General features: G+C 40.9%; 1 protein-coding gene and 1 long non-coding RNA gene across 2 annotated transcripts in view; one reads left to right on the top strand and one right to left on the bottom strand.

Moving 5' to 3' along the window:
* LOC119483354 (interleukin-1 receptor accessory protein-like 1) overlaps positions 1–5608 on the bottom strand; it is a 314228-nt gene extending 308620 nt beyond the window's left edge. Inside the window, exon 1 of the mRNA XM_037761374.1 lies at positions 5534–5608. The gene's annotated coding sequence lies outside the window, so the exon portion shown is untranslated. The remainder of the gene's footprint in view (positions 1–5533) is intronic.
* LOC119483357 lies at positions 1440–9298 on the top strand. The gene is made up of 3 exons (XR_005205659.1): positions 1440–1450; positions 1820–1828; positions 9185–9298. It is a non-coding gene; the product is annotated as an uncharacterized LOC119483357 (long non-coding RNA).
* Positions 9299–22239: the final 12941 nt, after the last annotated feature.

The following is a 22239-nucleotide window of genomic DNA, read 5'->3' as shown; positions in this document are numbered from 1 at the left end:
CTAAATGCAGTACCTGTGAGGGTTTCTGGACAATATTTGTCATTGTTCTGTGTTGTTAATTGATTTCAAGTAATACATATATACATACGTTTTCATAAAGCAGCATATTTGTCCACTTCCATGCTGATAAGAGGATTAAATACTTGAGAAATCTCCCTTTAAGGTACATTTTGAATAGATAAAAAATGATTAAATATTTAAATCAATTGAATTGAATCAGCCTTGATATATAATAATAATCTTTAGTCGCAGCCTTAAATTAAATAGTTCATATCAGATGAGCATTTAGTGCCCCTACAACGGATACTGACAGTTTATTATATTTCTTTGTACTGTATCTAGCTAATGAAATATCATAACGCTTGACTGCACTCTTTAAATCTCACAAGCCACACTTACAAAAAGTTTTGTTAAAAGTTTAAAACGCTCAACAGTAGACGTGCATCTCTCTCCCACAAGAATAAAGATTTCAGATGATACAGTTGAACTGCAGTTGAACTACAACGACGTCAACACACACATCTTTATGGGTTTTATTCACAAGATCAACAACATAAAGGTGTCGTCTTTTGGTGCCTGCAAAAAAGATCAGTAAATTCCACTCAGACGTAGCAGCTGAGTTTAAATAATACATCTGTTTTTGTCTGGGACTTCAGCCGAGATAATCTAGAGACACGTTCGCCTCTTGTGAGTTTTTGTGTCCCTGTCAGGTCATGGTAGTTAACGCGAACAAAGCGGCCGGGTCTTCGGCCTTTACTTTCCGGTCTCCGGTCCCCTGACTCTCAGGGACAAACCCCCTCCACCTCCGAAAGCACGCCTCTTGCCCTGAGCGCTGCACTAAGTGACACATTCTATCCATCAAGCGCCGCGCTGCAAACATACCAAGCAAAAAAGTGCAGGGATGGCAAATTTTTCATGCATATGATATTCGGGCTACGGCACATCCGCCTACGTTAACCCGGGAGAGGGAGAGACGGGAGGGGGGGCTTTGAAGATGGATTACCAGATCACGTCACGAGAAAAGAGGCTGCTATGAGCAAGCAGCAATTTCAGGAGAAGGCACTCAGAGCGAGTAGAGTGTGTGGGGAGACGAATACAGATGCTCATTTGGAGCGAAGAGTTTATTTTCATGTCAACAGAGGAATACTGTGTATTAGTGCTGTCAAATACTTTAGACTCCAAGCTAAAAGCCACTCTTCTCTTCCTTTCTCTCTCACAAATAATAATAAAAATAGATGTCATGGCCTTAGATTTGAAATTATAGCGCCGCTGACATAGTCACAGATAAGTGGTGATTACACAGGAATTTTTTCGCTCTCTCCCCCCATTTGGTTTTAGCAATCAATTCTCTCACAGTCGGGCTACGTTTGGCATGTTAAAAATATTCACTTCAGCACCGTGTTTTATGAGCGCAATTCTATTGAGCGAAAAATTAAATGCATAATTCAGGGTTGAGCAGGCTGCCCGATTCATTTTACAAAGAAAAAAGGGGACACCAGCCAAAGAAAAGAGAATCTGTGGGTTGTTCCTTAATTCATCATCATGATACAGCAGTGACAACAAAAGGTAGACTTGAAATGTTGCTGGATTTGTCTCCTGCTGGCATCTAGTCTGTAAAAAAAACAAATGAAATCTAAACAAATCTGCTTTTTTTGTGTCCTTAAGTGACAAAGGCTTCGCTGATGAAGTCGCTCCTAAATAAAGAAAGACCAGTGTAATGAATGCCCGGGTCGCTCTCTTGCCAAAAACTGCATTACAGTACTCCTAATGGTCTGAATCTGTGGACGTGCTCCCAGCAAGACTGAGTTAAAACCCCCAGAAATGAATAGTGGGAGGGAACCGGAGGGAGACCCCGTTCATAAACCAGGAGCAGGGGCGGACATTATCATAAGCTCTCAGAAATGAATGACTATCCATCACATCCAAGGTTAGCAGCTCTCACTCAGCGATGCGCTTTCATCTCAAGGACGGCGTGTGGGAAAATGTAAGAAGACGGCAGTAAGAGCAGTATGAATACACAACTCTGTAACTTAAACAAAACTACCGCGGCAACTTTATGTCCTTTGGAAACTTCAGAAATCAACATAGATAAAAGTGTAAGTAAAAGTTATGGACGGGTTTCTGTTCCAACGTCATCACAGAGATGCGCGCGCAACTAGGGGGCAACTACAAAGCTGAAAACTGTATTAACCGTAGAAAAAGATGGATTGAAAATGTTTAATATTCAGAGGGGATCACATGTCTTTGCAAAAAACAGAAGGAGATTATGGATCCAGGCCTGCTGGACAAAAGCATTCTAGCCACACAGCGCTAGCAAAGCAGCAGATGGTCATGGCGAGCTGTCATGCTCCACAGATCGATCAAAATGAACTGATCAGCAACAGGATGATGGTCCCACACTCTTTGGAAATATTTATATATATTTAGCGACTATGCCTTAAAACTTAAAAGTGATGCAAGACTTCGTTACGGCGCTAAATTGCTGTAACGTTACGCAACTACGGCGGAGGAAAGCTCACTCCGGTATGTCATAACGTTACATTTTGACGGGAAAACGTCTGTTAGTCTACTGGGGCAGTTGTTCCTCTTCCCCCGCGGTCACAACAAGCAGCTCTGGAAGCTGACGGTAGCTAACTTTCGTTTAAATTTGACATATCAGCAATACTGTATTGACTTTTGATGTTACATTTCAGACTGAGGGCTACCCACTAACATTAGATAGCAACCAGCTATTTAATAGAGAGCCGTCAGAGGTCTAATGTTGATGTTCACCTGCACGACATACAAAGAGCTGCTGTGTGACTGGTTGGACTAATAACAAGACCAAAAATCCAAGTTTCCAGTTTTATATTAACGTTATAACTGTCGTGGAATCGCTAAGGAAAAAGTGTCTGGCGGCATCCATCAAGACTAACTTGAACTCCGACCGGAGTGTCAACCCAACAGACACAGATCCACCCAAGTAAAATCACACTTATGTCTGATCTAACGTTACCCATTTCATATCAGATGATAATAATAAACAAATCTCATACTAATGCGTCATGTTTTAATGGTATCTGGTGGTTGGACTCTGCAGAGGTCGAGTATAGTCAACAAGAATGTTGAAATCAACGTTGATTACAACGGTCGACTACAATCTTGTGACCGGCTGCCAGAGCGATTCTGCCCCCTGAATGCACCCAGTAATGTTTCAAACCCAGCTGCATATTTCTGTTGCCATTTTTGTGTATGCATTCCCGCTGTTAGTTCTGGTCATGGTGCAAAAACAGTCTCGCCATGTTTTCTAAAAATGAGCATTTCATGTTGTGGGCATGAATAATGAAAATCCTCATATGAAAGGATTATGTGCCATCTGAGCAGGCCATAGGTTAGCAGAAGGCAACTGAAAAAGCTTCAGTTAAAGGGTTATTTTTCCTCCCACTATTCTTTACAATCCCTCTACGGACGGTGCTAAAAATGCCCTCACCTAGAGCTTTATGTTGCTCAAATTAAAAAAGGTAGCGCTCTTATCTAATACACACACAGACAGGGCCAAAGGGTGAAGCCAGAAAGCGATTAAAAGGCATCCATTCAACACATTAACAGTCAAGAGTGCAGCAGGATCTGACATTTTAAATGTCTTTTGGAGAGTAGTCTGACCAAGACAATAACAATAATGTTCTTTCTGTTTTTTTCTGGGCATTCAAAATGTGAGTTCTGGCAGCTAAAGTCACAAACACTAACCCGCAACACAAACTATATATATATATTTAACGATTAAAGTTATTGTGGCACGTGAACACACCAAAGCAGCATAACAACAAGTGTCACCAACGCCACATATGGTGGCACCAGTATGGCGCTTCCCTTAAACAGGGAACAATGAAAACATTGTTTTGTAGCCAAGCATTTGGCAGCAAATACGAAGTGTATGTATCAGCTCATGACTAAGAGACAAAAATGCTCAGAAAAATGGTTCCATAACATTTATGCTTCCATAATTGAGCAAACTCCATCAGCTGATTTTGAGTTATTTTGTAAAAAAAAACAGGAATTTTGCCTTCTACCTTCATAGTAAATTGTGTACTCTGATGCTGTGTTCATGGTATTTTGAATTTTGTGTAAACCAGTGGGCAACCTCCAGCTCTGAAAAGTGAAGCCAGTGGAGAAGTGCCTTAAACTTGCTCCTCTGGTTGCAAAAAGAAGTCTGATTGTATAGAAGTCTATGAGAGAATGAGCTTACTTCTCACTTGATTTATTACCTCAGTAAACATTGTAAACATGAGTTTATGGTCTCAAACGCTAGTTTCAAGTCTTCTTCAATACAGCATGATGTTCATTTAGTAAATGATGGTCCCATTTAGAGTCAAATAGACCATAAAGCAGGGTAGAAAACGAAGATGGCGACGGACCAAAACGCCGAACTCGAGGCTTCAAACAGTCCACAAACCAATGGGTGACGTCACGGTGATTACGTCCACTTCTCAGTCTGTTGTAAATACAATACTGATGACAAGGCCACTAACTCCAGAGGCGTTTCAACAGATATTATGGAAGCACACGGCATTCAAACATTCAAATGAGACAATCATTACTGAAAAGAAAACGTAGAAATGATATGTTTGCTCACTAAGGTTGGACGTCGTGTATGGACTCCCAGTAAGATCAAAATTGTCCAATTCCTGAGCATCGTTTAACTCAGTTCAAACAATGACTTAAGGCCAGGTTACACATACTTTCCTAGTTTACTTTCATGCAGAACTTGTACAAAGGAAAAAAAAAAAGAGTTTAAATGTGTGGGCACATTTTAAATTGGATGATGTGGAAGATTTTAAATAACCTTGCGTGGCCTTGGTGTTACCGTCTCTCCCTCCGGCTCTCTCCTTATTAACGCTTCTCAGCACTTTTCTATTGTGTGCCTTATATTTACGTTTTAAATTTACATTTTTTCAATTGATGGAGATTGGATATGTGCCCCACACTTCATTGGCACTGGCTTATTAAAGTTAAACTTCAATATGGCTCGTGGCTTTAGGACACCGTGTCTTGGGTGTCTGTCTGAGAGAGAAGTACGCTAGAACAGGCTTTTTTTTTTTTACATATAATTACTTTTGGGAGGGCAGAGCGTCACTGTTTTTATAATACCAAAGATGACAGGACACTGGGTAAAGCTCACTGGGCAGAAGAGGAAGAATGTGGCCAAGGGATGTTTGAGGCTGATGATGTGAAGGGGGATTTTTTATCCTCACGAGTGGGAAGAAGACGAGGCCGTCTCTGCCAGATCCCTGTGGTTTGTCATTTGAGTTGGACAACTACTGCTAGCTCAGCAAGTCGAACTCCTGCAGCTCATTAAAGCACACTAGTAGTTTGTCCAGCAGCGAGTCAGACTCCTGTAGCTCATCCTTTAAGGTTGGCCCATTGTTTTAAAAAGTGACACCGAAAAATACACTACAGTGAAACAAAGAATAAAGCCTTTCCTTTGGGTTCTGAGCTCACATACTCTGACTTTGATACAGCACCGATGGGAGGATCAAGCAAGATTGGAACTCACCAAATGCATGTCCTCTGGTCAAGTGTTGAAACAGCAGAGAGTCTTGCTTCCTTGCTTGCAACGTCGTCATTTCCTGTGATGGACAAGAGCAGTATAATTTATTACATCGGACACATTTGAAGATCCCTCCCAAGTCCGATGGAAAATATTAACATAACAGTATAACCATCAACGTACACATGTAGATAATTTCATCTCCTAGAGCCGTATGGCAACATCGAAACCTGGTAATAGAGGTCTGCACAGGGCGGGCTGGCTCCGTCCCACCAGACCGACAGCAGATGTTGGTTGCACAGGTTTCTTTTTTTCTTTTTTTTTGCTCCAAGGCTGTGTGTGTGCAACTTGTACGGTCTACTGTTTGTCTACAAAAGCACCATTTGAAAACACCTGCCACACTCAAACAGCATTTTATTGAACTCTTTTATAGAGTTTTTTTCCACAAACACAAACCATTTTGTGCGATGTGAACAGCGCGTGACTGAGGTTACAGATTGAGAGAGCTGGCGGGCAAAGTCGAGAAAGTTTTATTTATATAGCTCAATATCACAAATCATTTGCATCAAGGTTTTTTTTACAATCTGCACAAAATATGACACCCTCTGTCCTTAAAACCCTCGCTTCGGATAAGGGAAAAAAGTCCGGACGTGTGTTGAAGAAAATCCCGCAGATGTGCCGCTGTGGGGCATTAGAGCAGCAGGAGCAGGTGGTATTTCAAACATCACACAAGCGCTACAAACTTTGTGGAAAAGAATAAATCTATTCCTCACATGAGCTCCTCTTATTCAAACATCAAATTTGTATAAAAGATGTTCTCTGGAAAAATATGTCTTACTACCACAGCTCTGTATAGCAAGATTTAAAACCTCTTTCCATTTTGAAACAGCCGCAAACACTGCAAAATCCTTAGAAGAAGAAGAAGTTTTGCTCTTAACAGTTTTCAAATGTCTATCTCCCTAACCAAGAGGCATTTTTATTGGAAAAGGAACTGAGCAAGCAAAGGCGCCTCAGACCCGACATGCATTACTCAAAAGGTCAAGAACATTCTGTGGAGTTTATAAAAGTCATCCTGAGGTAAGCTAACAACACTTTAAATATATATCATATTCTATTTCTAATAATACAGTGCTAAAACAACACATCTTTGGTCCAATAGTGACTGTTTTTATACTTGTTACCAGTCACTCTTTGGCTTGGACTGTAAAAAAGACAGTCCATAGACAGCAGTATTCAAAATGATTGAGAGCTTGAGAGAGTGTAAAAGGTTAAAAGGCACTTTGATTATTAGGCCTAACTTATAGTTAGCAACATGAAGGCCGTAGACAGCAACATTCAAAAGGATGAAGGACAAAGGTTACGGCTAACAGTGTGGGAGTGACTGTGCTTGACTGACATCTCCATCACTCTCCTATTTGTTTTGTTGCACCTGTCAAGGCTGGACTTTGTTGACATCACGTAAGCTTGATAAATAAAATCAGGACAATGGAAACAACAAAGCCACGTGTGGTAGGTTGTCCTCTCACCCGATTTGTTGGTTGCTGGTAATATGTTTTTCTGATATTACAACTTTTTTTCTCGTAAAGTTATGACTTTATTCTCTTAATATTACGACTTTATTATCGTAATTGTCACGGTACTTCTTAAATGTCGGGAGACTCGCCGACAAAGTAATCAATTTCTTAATGGGGGTCATATTGATACAAAGCATAAATGTATTTATGAATTACACACAGGCATAAGTATTGATATTGAACATTTCCATTTATTGTAAAATGGATATTCAGTAAATTGTTTGTCACCCTTTCTTCTCTGCTGTAGATGCGCTCCTTGGTTTAGACCTGGACTGCTAAAACCGAACAGGAGCCTACGAATAGCTTATGTAAGGGGGGTTTCCAGAGAAGGTACCAAGTACAGTAGAGTTGGAGGGGTGTTTGGGGGGGTTGACAATAGGCAAGGTAATTTTAATTAGTTTGAATAATTACTTGCCTCAAAATGTTATATTAAATGTTTTATAATTAGTTTGATTGATTATTAATTATTATCAATTTTACTTAGTAGGATCCAGCTTCATAAAAGAGGAGGCTGGACTACCTGGAGGTTGTTCAGTTGAGAGCAAACCTTTGATGAGAGACAAGCCATATTGGAGAGCTGCAAGGGCCCAAAATTTAAAGGGGCATAGCCTATGCTGTATCTTGATATATTTTTGTCATTTTGCTTATTACTTTTCATTATTTTTGAAAAACCTGTTTCCTGGATGCCAGGCCTGCACTGTACATATTTTTGCACTGGATTGTTGGTTTCCACTAATTGTTAATAAATACACCTGGACTGCTTAACTGGAATTTTTCTCAGTTTTTACGCCTTAGCCACTCGGCCAACCTTACAGTAATATTATGACTTTATTCTCGTAATATATGCCTTTTTACTCACATGTTTTGCACTATGGAACTGTGTTCCTGGAAACTTGAATTACCCTCAGGATCAATAAAGTTACTATCTATCTATCTATCTATCTATCTAGCTATCTATCTATCTAAGCAGTAAAAAAGCAGAATATGACATGAAAGCCAAGATGATATTGTATTATGTTTATGAAAAACAGGAATAAATCCTGTGAATATTCAAAAACATTAAATGCCATGCAATTTCCTGTAGTGTCAGAGTCAGACACCCCCCCAAAAAAGCCGCTTGAAGCTTGTAAATCTCACTCCCAACAGAACACATCTAATCAAGTTTGCTCTGTCTGTTTGTTCCGACATTGTTTTGCCAAAACAACAGAGCAGCGGGGTGTCGTGGTGATTAAGGAGACCGCCCTTCAAACTGGAGGATGCTGTGCTCAGGCCCCCGTGTTGGCAAGCATCTGTCCGGTTGCTATGTGAGCAACATAAGTGAACCCCCTCCCTATTGCCCGCCCGCCCGCTCAAGGGAGGTCTTCGCCACCTGGGGAGGATTTCCATCACAGTCGCACAAACTTTGGGGAGTTGACTCTGAAGTGTGTGGTTCTGCAGTGTATGCATCAGGAAAATAAACTTTTGGCTGCAATTCTATTCATTTGTTTTCCACCCACAGCTGTCCCAATTCAAAGGGCTTGTCTGGGGGAAAAAGTGACATCACAAAATTCTCTAGTACATGACAATAGGTGGACTAATCAGGCCACATTTAGGGTGACATTTTTGTCTGAAAATTGAACTCCGCCTTCTTGACTTCGTCCGAAATCACATACTATGTACTACATACTCTAGTATAATAGGTGTACTATCGTTCAACATACTTTTGTGTGAATAAACAGTAGTATGTATCTTTTCGGATGCACCGAGCAGTAATTCACGTTGTCACTTCCTGAGGGCCTCCTTGCCGGTTAGAGACGTGTAACCATGGTAACCCCGTGCCCAAACGATGTGACCAAAATGACGGTTTGTGAGAATCAAAGTCTGAATTAATTTAAATTATAAATTATATTACACCCAGCAAAGTGAAATCTTATACACAGATGAATATTATATTAGCCTTACAGTATCCAGCGTTGCATACTGTAATATTTCACGGGAAATAGTATGCAATTCACATACTATTAGTTTCACACAAAGGTTTCGGACATATTAAAAAATCTCACAGCGTACTGAATAGCATGTTAGTATGGAAATTCGGACGCAGCCATAATGACGGAGGAAAAAGAGTAGTCAGTTGGGAATATCAACATTTTCCTCAGACATATTATAAAATTACAAAGAAAAACTAAAATTACAATATTTTCACTTATTATGTACCGAAAAATTGAACTTCCAAGGCCTCCGCCATATCTGACAACGTCACAACTCGTGAACTCTGAGCTTTCAGAAACTTTCCACTTATCGTGAATACCACAAGAGGAGGGGCGTTCATATGGACTCTAAACTAAACACGACCCCATTTGAACGCACCATTTGTAACACTAATTGAACAATCCTGGATCGCTATAGCAACCGCATCATCATCATGCCAAACCGTCCACCTGAGACAGCTTCATTAGAATCTCTCTTCTAATGCCGAAATCATAAAAAGTGGCATGAAAAATCAGCATGATCTGACGGTTGGGTGGGGGGGGGAGAAAAAAAAGAGTGATGGCGGCTTGTTAATTCATAATCACCCTGAATTAATGATTGAGTGAGACTGAGAGGCGCGGGGCATATGGAAAAGAAGAGGGCTGCAGATGCTCCCCGGCGCCTGGGGGGGGATCCAGGAATGAGAGCAACTGAGTCGCACACACAAACACGCCTGTATGCAGGGCCATAAAGCATAAACGCACACGTAGACCATCCCCACATATCTGATAGGGAATGGTTTCAGTTTTACTCGACATTCAGAGCACATTTCTGTTTGAATCTTAGTGGTTTGGATGCCTGATGACAGCCCGAGAGATATTTACTCATCCCTAGAAATAAATTGCAAAAGGGGATGCTCTCTTTTCCTTTCCTGTGTCTTGGCATTGCTGAGTATATCAATCCAATTAATCAAAAAAAAAAAAAAGTATATCCTTGAATTTACCTGAAGTGCTTTCTACTCGCTCCATATCTCTAAACTGGATCAGAGCATGCAATTGTGTGCACCGCAATTGAAATGAAAACCCAAGAATCCCCCCCGACGCCTCAAGCAGAAGGGGTTTTCTTTTTCTTTGACCAAAGGGATTATCTGGACAAGCCACAAAGAAATCTCCCTGGATTCATTTTCCTTGGTGTGAGAATATTGCACATCCTATCTTCTGACAAGCCGAGGGGTTGCTGGAATAAAGTGTCCAGACTGTGGCACTGTGAGCAGCCTCTAACTGTCTGCTATCAATATCTACAGCTGGCTTAAAAAAGAGGAGAAAACCCTTTATCCCTGTGACAATAAAGCTGGGTGGCTTGGTGAAAATTAAAGATTGCAACCTATTTTGTTTATTATTTATGCTCATAGAATAGGTGTGGATTGGGATTTTGGAGCTATTCTTGTGTTTTAAACTCCAGAAATTATCTCACCCGAGAAGAGACTAACAGAACTGATCCACTCCCTGATGTTAAACTTTTTAAAGTGTGATCACAGTGACTCATGTCTTCTGATCCCACACCTCTAATCTCTAGCTGTGCAACTGTGGGTCCGTGGGAAGAAAATGTAGCTTGAAGTAGCCGGGGACTGATTAGGAGCGAGCGCCGAATGACAGAGTAGAGGGCGCAGATTTGTGAATGAGGCAATCTCCCTGATTGAACTCCGAGGCTAAGCTTCATTTAGCGGCTATTGAGACAGAACAATGGAGGCCCGACAGTGTGAGTTCATGCTTAAACATGGAGCTGGAGCCCGTTGGGTGTTGAGGGCTAATTCGGCTTTAGTGACACATGCGTTTGTTTGACCACTTCAACCTAAATTTCCTTTCGGCTTGACTGATGATAAAAGTGTCTAAGAGCCACAGCAGCAGTAGCAAAATGAATACGAGCATTTATTAGAGTCAACATGTGACTCAGCAAAAAAGCCTGGTACAGTACTTAGTGTCAATTTGCATACAAAGAAGCCCTGTCAGGAACACATTTAGCACAGGAGGTAGGTCTCATTAGAAGTAGCTTTTCATATGTATTTGTGCTAATCAACAATGTCAAAACCCTTGAAGAAGACGGTGGTTCTAAAGCAGGGTTTCCACCAAAGGTTCTTGGGACTTTTAATGAAACTAAGAACGTCTCGGCACCACCGCGCTACGTCTCTTCTGACATTACCGCTCGGGAAGCCGGCAGCAGACCCTAACTTTACTTTTAATGTTATCAAACAAAGAGAAATGTTCTCCCCTCGTCCTAAAATGGTCCTAAATCGTTACTAGAGTACTTCCTTGTTTATGAATGAAGCGGTACACAAGTTGAAGCCATTGAAGCAGCGGCTGCAAACTCCACCCTGAAAGTTACGTTACTTTCAGAAAGTACTACACCCCGACCAGGGCCTTTTTGGGTCCATAAAATGCCTCTGGAACTTAATTTAGACCCTGGTCCCTGTGGTCGAAACGCAACGTGTTCCTCAAAAGGTTCTTAGTACCGGGGGAAAGTTCCTGTGGTGGAAACAGGGCAAAAACCATAAAATCTGAAAATACTGTCAACAGCCATAAAAGAACATTTTTTATGCCATGTTTTTAGGAATAACATATTCTATAAATCAGGCTATGAATGATTTATGAACAAACCCCTCTGTAAAAACCTTCAGAATATAGGTAGGAATGAAAACTGGAAAGTTTGCTGTATATATAAGTGCTACTGAAATGGAGATTTCTGCCTCAGAGTCTGAGAAACAAACTCAAAAAATTCCATACATTTTGCAACACACTACAGGGGAATAGGATAAACCATTTTAACCATGAAACTTCTTACAAGTTTTCTGAAATATTTAAATATACAAATGAGGCGTTATCTAATGCTAACTTTTGATGCATTTAGGAGAACCCTACAGACACAAATAGACAAAGTGTAGTGAAATAAACACTCTCCACGGGTCTGACAGAAGACATGTTATGGAAGCAAAATAGCCCCAAATCTCAAAATTGACCATTGCATGAAAACACTGTTTTAGCCTGGGGTGTCTCGCCTTAAACTCAGCAGTCAGCAACACAGAGGGGAACACTCTCCAACTGAGCTGCTGTCTCTGCTGTAGAGCCAGCTGCAGGGGCCCTGTGATTGGTCATCTAGGTTTAGCTGTCAGGAGAATGTTTTTTAGGTTCCTATAGAAACGTACAGTCCTTAATGAACTTTCTGGTCTTCTGTTTGTTAATTAGTCCTTGGAATATCTATTATTCAAAGCTATGATAAACAATGATACATACAAATCCCCCAATTATGATCCATTGCATTATATTGATCCCTATTTTTTCCAGATTTTCAATGTTTGAGCTGTGAAATGTGTTGATCTTATTAATGGAAGTTTGGATTTACCGTCTGTATTTGAGGGTCACTACTCGACCATTTAGCAGAAGCAAGAGTAGCTGCTTTCACTTTCCTCTCCTCCTCAGACTGTCTTCCTCTGCTGACTTCACCATTACCACTGTGACTGGCGACAGCTGTGGTACAGTATATGCTGCATTCTCACCATGTCAGCATAATGGGACGAATGGAAAAGTCTCCCATTATTTTGACTTGGTGGGGCATTATTCCACAGCTAGTCTCCACACAATTGGACATTTAACCTAAATTGGCTATTTTGGGAGATATTATAGGCATTAAAAATAGATAATTTGGTTGCTCTATATGATATTTATGACGGTATTTGTGATTATACAATATGACGTGAGGCAGCAATAGCGTTCAATCGCTACCTACTGTTTTAGTTGTTCAAATACCCCGAGGTTGGGGTTCTTCGTAATCATAGTCAAATAAGCCAAACTGAATACCTCTATTGTTCACATGAATAGAGAGGAAGTCCCGTCCCTTCCGGTGGATCACCATGGGACCTTATAAACGGTAGTCAACGGCGAGAGACTTATTTTTTTAATCCCGTTTGAATTGTGCCATGAATCACACACATGATGTTTGTCAATTTAAAACATAATTTTGCAAGTCAAGAAAGTTGCATTCATATTTTTTCCAAAATAGCGTCCCATGGGGTCCACCGGAAGGGGCGGGACTTCACCTCTCTATGTAAATGACTCTCGGCACTTGAACTCCTCATTTCCCCTTGGACACCATCTTGAGAAAACTCATCTCTGGCCTCTCCCCAACTGCCACAGAGGAGTAGAAAGGTGTTGGAGAGACTCTACTAGTCTGACTTTAACTCGATGCTGTGTTGATATTGGGATCCTTTTTTAAATAACTTTTACATTTTTTTTCTGGGTTAGGCCAATCCTGACTAAAATAGGGTGACCTTCATCTTAATAGAATAAGGTCTCAGATGTTGGCTCTGAGAATATTAGTTCCTGCCTGTGATGCTCCAGTCTTGCAGGAAATGTCTCCCGCCCTCTAACTTCTCTGTTTGATGATTCCCAACCGTATTGCAATGTATATTTTAGAGTCCTAGGTCACTACTATGGAGAAATTTACTTGCCCTGAATATTAAGTTCTTAAGTTGTAAGGAAGTAACTCGGTGAAGTTCCAAATAGAAAAAATCCAAGAGAGGATCAACAACATTTATGTGCCCGTAAGAAATGTTCCCAACATAGAAATAGAATAGGAGTAGAACGTACATTGAACTGTTTTCCGCGGTGACTAGTGCAAAAGGTGCTTATGTGATGGGCAACATTAATTGAGGGTAAACTTTTGTCTCTTCTGACTCTTCTTTACATGCTTTTAGCTGGAATGAAGATGAGATTTGATGAAGTACAAATGGAAGCACACGCACGTCCATCAGGCTCAGCAAGTAGTATTGAGAGTAGTCAAAATACATAAAGACGAGTACAAGAAAGAAAGGAAATAAAGCTAATGAAGCAGAGCGGTTATGTCTCTCTTCAAGTCCAAACTTGTATTGCACGCCGTAAAATAATCGTTCCAATTTACGGTATAAAAAAATGCCTTTTCTTTATTACCACTGTTTAGCTCTATATGAAGTGACCCCAATAAATGTTTGGTAAATACTGAGCAAAAAAAAGGTTACCGCAGAAAAACATAAATATTGCCTTGTAATTTCCGTGTAGGTAACAGCTGCTGCTGTTCCTTTTATTATTTTGTCTCTTCCTTGCTCATCTTCGGGGAGGCAATAACACATTAAGGTCACTTTATCGCATGCGGCAACAATAGATGGCTCTATAATTCACATTATATTACAAACAGACGCCCACGTAAGCACCGTCTTTCAAGAGCCAGCTTGGACTTAGGCGGAAAAGCCACTTAACCCAAAACAGGCTGTGGGAATAACAGATAAGACTCGGTCAATCTGGGAGGTATTTGTATTTGGATTCATTCATAGATCCTTTTGTATTACTGAAGAGACATATTATTACGTTTCTTTAAGGACACATGTTGCCACACTACCTCTCTTTCAACTTGAACTTCATGTGTTATACACACTGCATATTGAGTGTGGGGCAACTGTGAATCTCTGCTGCACACATCACACACTGCAGTAGGTGGACTTCAACTCATGTTAAGATACTATGCAATGAAAACACATACTAAACTGCACAATCTATGATTTTACAAAAGTATGAGCATCTTGGTTTTTGGCCGTTCGCAATCTTGGTTTGTGGCCGTCGCCATCTTGTTTTTTGCAACCAGAAGTGACACGAGAGGGTAGAGCTAAGTGCAACCAAACGCTGAATAAGACTTTAACTGAAAACACACTGTGAAAGAAGTAAAGTTCCAAGACGACAAAAAACGACAACTCCCAGACCGGACAACGCCGTGGTAGCGACCTGTCAATCACAAGGTAGCCCCGCCCTAAAGCATCCCCTGCTTTATGGTCTATTTGACTCTAAATGGGACCATAATTTACTAAATGAACATCATGCTGCATTGAAGAAGACTTGAAACTAGCGATTGAGACCATAAACTCATGTTTACAATGTTTACTGAGGTAATAAATCAAGTGAGAAGTAGCCTCATTTTCTCATAGACTTCTATACAATCAGACTTCTTTTTGCAACCAGAGGAGTCGCCCCCTGCTGGCTATTAGAGAGAATGCAAGTTTAAGGCACTTCAGCATTGGCTTCACTTTTCAGACCCGGAGGTTGACAACTGATTTGCACGGCCACAACAGGAAAACAGGGATTGTCAAGCATTTGAATACAAACTCTTCAATCACTTGTTTCCCCTCTGTTACTACTACTGCTACTACAGCTGCTGCATTGGTGTCCCTCTCTGAAGGAGCTGATTGATGCCACCCATCCCAGCTCATTATTACAGAAGTGTATGTTGCCCCTTTCTCTGCGGAGAGAGGAAATATCAAAATGCACTTAAGTGTTCCATCGGAGAGGTAACCCCACAGGAGGTACGGGACCAAAGCCGCACCTCAGTGTTTGTTTGGCTTGTTTTCTCTCTGCCATCTCTGCTCGCCTCTGAACACAGATGGAGATTCATCTGTTGCCTGTTCCCTCTTGACTCGTTTTCCTTTTCTACCCCCCCCCACACCCCACCCCTCCCTCTCTCAAGAGCCGGTCTGCCAGCAGAAGCCCTGTACCTCACCGTGCGCTTATCAGACAGTTTATCCTTTTCCTGTGGGCGCCGTCCTCCATCTGTGGCTGTGACAGCCAATCGCCACGCCGAGGGTCCATTCCAAGCCGTGATTTAGACGCCCGGCCTTGCCAGCGCCGCTCTATCAACCCCCCCCACCCTCTCTCTCGTGAGCTTTTTCGCACGCAAGGTGCTCGCTCCTTACATTCTGCCATCCCCTTCCTGCACGCAAAGTTTAACACTTGAAAATTAGACCTTTCCTTTCCTGTTTGCACACTTTAACACTCATAGGTAGTCACAATATGTCAACAGCATCCTCTATTAAATCCAAAGAGGTGGAATAATAGGACGGGACTAATGAATAGGTCCTTGTGTTTACATCCCTCCTTGCTTAGGCTCTCCCCGATAATAGCCTGGCTACGGCCGTATCGCTCAGCACTTGCAAACATCCTCAAGAGGTATCTTCGTTAATATTTTACTGAGTAGAGATAGTAAATAACAAGCAAGGCATTTCCAGAGAACAAGAGCAAACAGGAAGGAAGAGGCAGAGAGAGAGAGAGAGAGAGAGGGAGAGAGGACGGCTGTCTCCAGGGTGTCAGCCACAATTGCTTTCTCATTTTTAACTTGTCAAGTCGGCTTTATCTGTTTTATCACCAATGGAGCTCCAAACACACCGAAGGCTAAGGCAGCTTGACAGAGCAAATATGGCTATTACGGAATTTTCGATGGGGCAGCAAAAGCAGATTTAAGGAAAAGACGCCTGCCGTGCATCAGCTCTCTTCCTACCCTTGCTCCTCAAAGAAAAATACAAAATAAACAAAGGAGAGAGCTACACCGGTTTCTCTCGAAAACCATGCTAAATGGTGTTTGTTCAGCAAGGTACGAGGGAATAAAAAAAAATTAAAGTGTCTGCTCCCTTTGACAAACAAATAGAAATAAATAAATAAAGTAAAAGCCAAGGTTGAAGTGCGCCTCCCGTCCCAGCACAGCAGGTGAGCGAGAGATAAACATTTGTGCAAAGTCGGCCGGGTCTAGTCGAGCGGCTGCTACTCCTGGTTCATTTGCAGTTGCCAGCGATGTGTTAAATGGCCATCTGTGATGGGGTGAGAGCCCCTGTAATGACTTCCTGTCTGGGAAGGAAGACTGGCGTGTAGGGAGGGCTGAGACACACAATCCGTTTGAAAACATAAAAGGTGGAGTCGGGAGCGGAATAAAACAGTGGCTGTTCATGCTTTGTTTATGTGATAAATGGCCAGTTTGTGTGGCTTCTCTGAAGTAATGGTTGAAATGAATCCTGAAAGTGAGTTGAAAAGAGGGGATGCTGATAAAAGGAATCACTCTTCTCCATAACATCCCACCTAAAAATATCTGTAATAGCAAGACAGTTATGTTTATATAGATGTGTGAATATATTTTACAACTGCAGGTACTAAAAAAAGGTTTCTTTGTTAAAGGTAACATTGATAAATGTTTTTAAGTAGACAAATATAAAAAAAAAAAGAATACATACACAGAGCTTTTAGAAAGGTGCTGAATAAAAGTACGTCTTTTCCGGAAAAAATTATGACTGTGAATTAATCATTTAAAGAAAATTGGGGGGTCCAAAATGAATGTTTTGTTTATCTCTGTGGAAGACATATTGTTCGATTCCCACTTCTAACAAGGCTTTTTGAGCCAATAGTAAAACAACGTTAGTATCACGTGGTATCTCTGGATCGTCAGTGATCAAGTTGCCAGTGTGGAAAAAAACGGATGAATGGCAAATAACAAGTGACGTTAGCATATATCAGCTATCTTAGCTTAATCTTCTTAATCTTCCTTCCTATACATTGGTTAAATAATTTGCTTATAGTAATCAAGAAGTCTGCTAACAATGTTCATTTTCATACATGACAACACATTGGAAAACATTTTAAAACTACGTTAGTCCAATAAGTCTTTGTTTTGTTTTTTACTTTACTCCCTTGATACTTTGCCTCGCGGACCGTCTGCTTTCCGGCTGGATACCTGCGCTATAGCTACATGTCGTAAACTTTTACTTGACGGTTGTGCAACGAACTGGCAACCACTTTTTGTGAAGTGAAAGCAATGGAAGCGGGTAGAGGGAATGCGACATTTAGTGGTTGAATGTTATCAATTGTACCTTTAAGTTTTAGTATATGTTTTTGTTTGGATCTGTCCATACTAAAAATCAAACAGAGAAGAGAAACAGAGAAGGAGTTCATCTACATGCCTATAAAGTACTAGAGTTATTAGTTCCTACAAGTACATTCAGTTGCTGATTCTGATGTGTCTTATCTGAAATCTAAATATACGGGAATGGCAGCACTGAGAAAAGCACTTAACCTTAATTACACCATATTTTAATTAAGATCAATATCAGACTGTGTTTACCTTGATCAAAATATCATACACATGCCTGCCATAATTCTTGTGAAATGATATTATTATACACCACCCACAAAGGAGCGTGGGCGATACGGCGCACTAAAAAGCGATATGCATTTTAACACATCAAAAATGTCTGCAGCAACTTCAGTCAAAAAAGCGTGGATGCGGTGGGCCTTAAGGAGGTTATGGTATGATTGAAGTTAACTTGTTTTATGTCTTAGTTTAGTGGGTTGCCATCTCCATGTTTTTAATGTTTTTCTTGGGGATTTTGTGGAAGACACTTTGATTATTTTGGCTGAGCATCAAAGGAGAAGAAAAGTTATGTTGAGGAGGCTCATGCTGTTTTTGAAGAGACTGTAAATGTTTGAATGGTGATCTAACACGTGGTCTGGATGGGGATCTATGGAGGAAGAACGCTAAGTGTTTAGCAGTGAGGGAAAAAGTATTTAGGTCCTTGACTTGAGGAAAAGTAGCAAAGACACAATTTAAAAATATTCCATTTAGGGGTGTCACGATATACAGGTACTGACGATAACCCTGATATTAAAATAATGAAATATTGATATCAAGCTAATAATACACATATGATCAGTGGTGGAAGAAGTATTAAAGGTCCCATATTGTAAAAAAGTGAGATTGTCATGTCTTTTATATTATAAAGCAGGTTTAAGTGATATATAAATACTGTGAAAGTATCAAAACACTCAATCCATGGAGAAATACACAAAGCCCATATTCAGAAACTGTGCATTTGAAACAAGCCGTCAGGATTTCTGTCCATTTGTGATGTCACAAATCTACAATATTTAGACCATTTCACATTTTTAAACGTAAACAAGCTAAATCGGTCCCAGTTTATTTCCTGCTTCAGTGTATGTGAATGACATCAGCTGACAGGAAGTAAACATGGACCCAAGCTGTTTCCTAGCAACGCAATTCCGGTGAAATGCGCTAAAACGGAGCGTTTCAGACAGAGGAGTAAATACAGGTATATTCAGACGAACAGTGGGAGAAAAATAATGTGGTTTTTGAACATTAAAGCATATAAACATGTTCTTGTAGAAACCCCAATTACAAGCATGGACCTGAAAATGAGCACAATATGTCCCCTTTAAGACCTTTTACTTAAGTAAAAGTAGCAATACTACAGTGTAACTTTGTTACAAGTAAAATTCCTGGTTTCAAAGTCTTACCTAAGTAAAAGTACAAAAGTATTAGCATCAAAATATACGTAAAGTATCTAAATTAAAAGTACTCATTATGCAGAATGGCCCATTTCGGCATAATGAACAATATATTGATTTATAATTAGTGATGCATGTATTCATCACTGTAATGTACACTGAAATCACAGATACAATCTACAATATACTGTATATACATGTACTCTGCCAGCACCATGAATAAATGATCCAATCATGCAGTTATCTCTTAATGTTATAATCTATTTTTTTCATTATACACAACCACTTACAGGTAATTGTATTTATATGTGAGATGACGTGACAGTTGTCCTTAACAAACACAGCAGATGCTGATCTGTTTTGCTATTTGTGTGTCCGTCCCAGCTAACCTCCGAAATGCGGAAGGTCTCCCCTTAGAGGGCATTTGCTGCTGCATAATTGCCCGTAATCATCTTTTCACCCGGAGCTCGCTGTGTAATTTTACGGCTTGACAGCTCTCTACTTTTGTGTTCTACTTCCAGCACCATCAGCACTTCTGTGTTCAGGTTCTGTGGCAGTAATTTAGCTTTCACTCCGGATCTTTCACGCCTATCAGTGTGACTCATGATCTAAATTTAAATAGGGCCGCCCGTCGCTATGACTGAGAGAGACGGACGGCGAATGCTCCGTCTCCTCCTGTGTTGTTTGTGGAGTCTAGAGGCTGTATTGTGCATATACAGACTGTATTTGCGCACCTATTTGGTATCACTTTGTAGTTGAACTCTAATGAGAGCATGTAAACACTGATGATTTTGATGTTCAGAATCAAATTAACACTGATTATTTTCGCTTTTTTTTGACACTCACAACAACATAAACTTTTGCCAAAATAAGGTGAGTGTATCTTCAAAAGCATCTGGCTGTGCAGCCGAGTGAGTGGGAGGAATCCTCCGCCTGCCTGATGCTGCCTGGATGGAGCTTATTCCCTTGGAAAGAGGCAAAGTGAGGACAGGCGCCTGGCCGCGAGCGCTTTCCACTCAGCCATGAAAACAGCATCGCCGTCCCCGCTGCTCGCCTGTTTCGGAGTCCGCCACCAAATCAGACTGCGTTAATGACACATGACCCCTGGGACGGGGGGCCCCTCGGGGCTGGTCAGCGGGCTCGCTTCTGTCATTTTAAGACCCCGCCATCCACCATTATACCGTCCATCTCTGTCCCCACACATACTCTATACAGTCCCTCTGAGCACCTGTCTAGCTCCTACTATTAGAGTAATGTTCTGGGTAATACGCCGCATTTCAGCGGGAGATGACAGCAGGAATTCTGATGTGCTTTTCATGCGCTCTCTAATATTGTTCGTTATTCACGTCCGAAAAAGCACTTTGCGGCGAAGCTTTTCTCAATTAAAACACTAAACTAGACTTGGCTTTATTTAAAAGGGCAATTAGGCAGCAACCGCTGTGGTTGAATTTTAAATGTGACATCCTCTGATGCATTGAAGTCAATGGGAACACCGAGCGACTTCACCATTGGAGAACAAAATGAGTTCTAACGCGCGTTTGTGGCAAATGTTAATTGAATTGGTTATTAAGTTATGCACAAAGTCACCTCCAGCCAGGCTCCAGCTCATTTCCCCAAAATTTGGATTCCATTTTCTCTCTGAATGAGCAACAAAGACAGCAGTTAGCAATTAACCTGATTCCATGATTTAAAACGCGCTTTCAGAAACCAAAGAGGGACGTCACTAATGCCAAGGCCATAATCAGGATATTTTCTACTCATGTTTAGCACCACATTACCATCACATACTTGCAATGGTTGAGATTTTCTAGCTCTCAAAAGCTACCGTACTCCCTCCTCTTCACATAGTCAGATGCGAAATGACTGACAACAGAGCCACCAGAGAACAAGCAAAGTCACGATTGCTCTCAAACCAAAATATGCACGAATAAAAACAAATATTATTCAGACACAATTTGTCTTTATATCTTACTGCACTTAATATTACATGGCATTCAGAGCCACTTACGACAAGGAACAAGTACACGATGTGCATCCCTTCCAAACAAAGAGTAATCTCTGTTCTAATTAGACTGGCTGTTATGAAGATTTTACTTCTGCAAGACCTCAGTGGATGCCAGCGGGCAACCACCGGGTCTAAAAAGTGAAGGCAATGCTGAAGTGCCGTACACCTGCATTATTTCTAATAGCCAGAAAGGGGCGACTCCTCTGGTTGCAAAAAGAAGTCTGATTGTATAGAAGTCTATGAGAAAATGACACTACTTCTCAATTGATTTATTACCTCAGTAAACATTGTAAACATGAGTTTATGGTCTCAATCACTAGTTTCAAGTCTTCTTCAATACAGCATGATGTTCATTTAGTAAATTATGGTCCCATTTAGACTGAAATAGACCATAAAGCTGTGCTTAGCTCCACCCCCTTATGTCACTTCTGGTTGCAAAAAAACAAAATAGCGATGGCCAAAAACCAAGATGGCATTGGCCAGAAACCAAGATGGTGATGGCCAAAAACCAAAGGAGGGTCAAAATGCCAAACTCTGGGCTTCAAAACAGCAGTCCACAAACCAAAGGGTGACGTCACGGTGACTATGTCCACTTCTTATATACAGTCTAAGGTGAATGCCTGGACCTACTACAAATTACATTGATATAAAACTATGTTTGTCTTCAGTGTATCAGAAAAAAAAGTTCACATTGTTCCTATCCGCAGACATGCACTGCCACTACAATTATTCAATATCATAATTACAGCCGTAACTAAAGTATGATTGATCGGTATGATTGGTTAAGACACAGGGTTATGGTGACCTCTGCACCCACCACATGTCCATATTTTCTTTCCATTTAGTTCAATACAACCATCTGTGGCCGGCATTGTGTTTACCACAAAATGTAATTACTTGTGCAAAGAAAGAAAGAAAAAGAAAAAGCATTTGAATGTAGTTTGTAGAAGATTGGGTCGCGGAGGAAGGGGCAGACACTTTGCTAAATGTCTTTGCTACTGGTTGCAGATAAAGGTCGACAGAAAACTAACAATCCTTTAATTCATT

This window comes from Sebastes umbrosus, chromosome 24 (assembly GCF_015220745.1).
Source record: "Sebastes umbrosus isolate fSebUmb1 chromosome 24, fSebUmb1.pri, whole genome shotgun sequence".
NCBI classification, from domain to species: Eukaryota; Metazoa; Chordata; class Actinopteri; order Perciformes; family Sebastidae; genus Sebastes; species Sebastes umbrosus.
Note: the sequence above shows the minus strand (reverse complement) of the source record. Positions and strands in the feature narration are given on the sequence as shown.